This window comes from Rousettus aegyptiacus, unplaced genomic scaffold (assembly GCF_014176215.1).
Source record: "Rousettus aegyptiacus isolate mRouAeg1 unplaced genomic scaffold, mRouAeg1.p scaffold_m13_p_12, whole genome shotgun sequence".
NCBI classification, from domain to species: Eukaryota; Metazoa; Chordata; class Mammalia; order Chiroptera; family Pteropodidae; genus Rousettus; species Rousettus aegyptiacus.
Window position 1 is genome coordinate 5490741 of NW_023416287.1, and position 2957 is coordinate 5493697.

The window sequence follows — 2957 nt, forward strand, 5'->3', positions numbered from 1 at the left end:
CTTGTGAAATAAGATCATACTGCATTCTGTTCTTCTAATTAAGGCGAAGTTTCAAAAGATGATTCCAATAAATGTTAAATATAGCAAATTAGAAGGGTTTTTGTTTGTTTTGTTATTAGATCTGAGACTGTTGTGGCAGGCAGGATCTGGAGAGAGAAGTCAGAAGCCAGCTAAAAGAAGAGGTCTCAGATCACTAGGATTAAATCAGAGATAATGGTGTGATTTTAAAAAAAGCATACATTGAGAAACATCCCTTAAGGAGGGCTGGACTGTTTGGATAGTTGTGAAAAATGAGGTGTAGCTGATGTTTGTTGCATTAAAAAGAGGCAAAGTGGGGCTGCTTCTGCCCTTTTCTCAAGTATCATGTTTAGAGCTTCAGCTCACATTTAAAGGGACATTTCTGGTTCCATGTTTTGTTTGTGTCGCTCCTGACTCCTTCAGAGTTTGTCTAGCTAGGGGGCGATGACAAAATAGGATTACTCATGGGTGGAACTAAGTATATGTAGAACAACGTTCGATTTTCAATTTTTATTTCACAATAATAATATGAATTCTTAGCTTTTATTACTAAACCAAGTATTCCAGTGTTCCCTTATTACTTTTGGAGTTTTCATTTTTAATTTTTTTTTAACTATACACGCTTTCCAAATACATCTTAAGTATGAGTTGCTACATTCTAAAGGGAAAATGTGTCTCAGACGCCCTTACAGCAAATTCGGATCACTCTATGTCCATTTAAAAACACAGTATGTGTTTGCAACCCGGCACTCAGTCGCTGGCAGAATCTTGCAATGATTTCCCAGTTTTGTTGGCAGGCTTCCAGGAATAAGGTTCTTTGTAATTCTTTGCTCAAACATAAGAATTACATATACAGCTCTTAGGAGATAAATCATTTAATACAATTATCTTTCAATTTTAAAAGCTATACATAATAAGGGTTTTTTTGGGGGGGGGGTCAGGAGGAGAGAGAAACAGTAGCTAACAAACCGTATGATGCTATTATGCTAAAAGTAGTAGCTTTGTGAGGGAGGGAGTAGAGAAAAGCACAGCCGTTTTGCTCAGAAAATAATTCGGTAGCAACAAGGTCTAAGGGCCAGGAGCCTCATTGTTCTTAGTGAAACAATTATTTTTCAAAACTTTTGATCGTTTCCCTATTCCTGCAGAACAGTTTGGATTCTTTTTGCTCAATTTTGATAGGAAGATTTTTAACTCTCAGCCTTATTGTGTTTACAGCATTCAAGGTTTCGGAGTTCAAAGGTTATCCATTAACATGTAGAGTGAGGCTACACTTAGGTTAAGACTCAACCTGGTTCCACGAGTTTATACTTTCTTTGTTTAGGAGCAATGCTGGAAGTCATTTAAGTTCAATAAAGCTTCTTGTTTATGAAGAGTGTGTCTTTGGACTATGTTTTAGGATGTGACTATTTAGAAGGCTCTAAAAAATATTTTAAAGAAAGGTATTCATCTTCCCCGAGAAAAGGAACCCTAGCACTCAAAGTAATCAGTGTACTTGAGGGGGGGGGGCGGGGGGAAGAGTTCTGGCCTAAGAACCTACTTCTGGCGCTAATTAATTAAGTGTGAGTAAGTAATTGCTTCACTTCCTTTTTATAAAAGACTAACCAGACCATATGTGGGCTTAGTAGTTATATATAAAATGACAGCAAAACATCACACTTGGAAATTCTTCCCCTTTGCTAAGAGTCTGTCTCTCAAATTCCATTTCCTATTTATTAAGGATTGCATTGCTCACCAGCTGAGCACATTTATGTAGTTTTTGTGGTCCTGTTTATTAAATATATACTTTGTCATTTTTGTTTTAAGCGTTCCCATTTTTAGATACACCGAAGCCCCCCTCCCCCCAAAAAAGGAATCCAAACTTTTCAGTAGGAATAGGGAAACTTCAGTAGGAATAGGAAAAGTTTTGACAAATAATCGTTTCACTAAGAACAATGAGGCTCCTGGCTCTTAGACCTTGTTGCTACTGAGTTATTTTCTGAGCTATTTTGTTTGTGGTGACTTGCATAGCTCTGTTTACATTTGCATTCGTTTGCATCTTGGGGCAGAAAACTTAGTGGATGTGATTTCTTGCTTCTGATTCCTCCTTGGAGCTTACTTAAAATGGGGGAAGTCAAATCAGTCCTCGGAATCATAACCTTTTTGTTTTTTTCTGAGCAAGAAAAAGAACAGTAGGGAAATGCTTTAAATGAGTTGGGCGTGACGAGGAGGGGACAAGGCTAGTTTTTTTTCCTTTGGTTCCCAGTTTAAGCCCAGTTTCTTCCACGTGGATTTCTATAAAAGCCAAGTGGATTCTTGGAACCTAGGCCAAGTTTAGAAATCTCAAATTATAATAGCGAAAGCTGGCTCTCTCAGAAAAAATAACAGCAATTAAAGGATAGCTTTATGAAGATACTAATTAAAAAAAATTTTTTTAATCGTATTATTTCATCGACATTCTTCACACTTGAAGGAAATTTGACTAAGTGTTTGTGCACATCTGCCTTTTAACCTACCCAAATGGGTGTAAAAGCTTTTTTGTTGCTAATTCTGGATGACCCAGGAGTTCGGGCTAACAGCCCCTCCCCTCGCCGGGGCACACCTTGCAAGGGAGGGGGAGGCGGCGAGGCAGAGGCCTGGATCTGCGCCTGCGCGCTGCCCTCGTAGCCCCCTCCCCGCGTACCTGTCACTGGAACCGCCGGGCGCGCGCGGACCACGTTAAGCCGGATGGCGGGAGGCGGGGGACGTGGGGGCGGCGAAAGGCGCGCGCGTGCGCGGGAATCTCCCGGTCGAGAGCAGGGAGTGCGCGCGCTCGCTCGCTCGCTCGCGTGCCGGGGGCGGAGCCCGCGGCGGTGGGCGGGGCAGGGGCGCGCCTGCGCGGGTCACGTGGCGCGGGGCGGGGCCTCGGGCGGGGCCGCGCGGCCGGTGAAGGCAGGAGGCGGGGCGTTTCCGAGCGGCCGAGC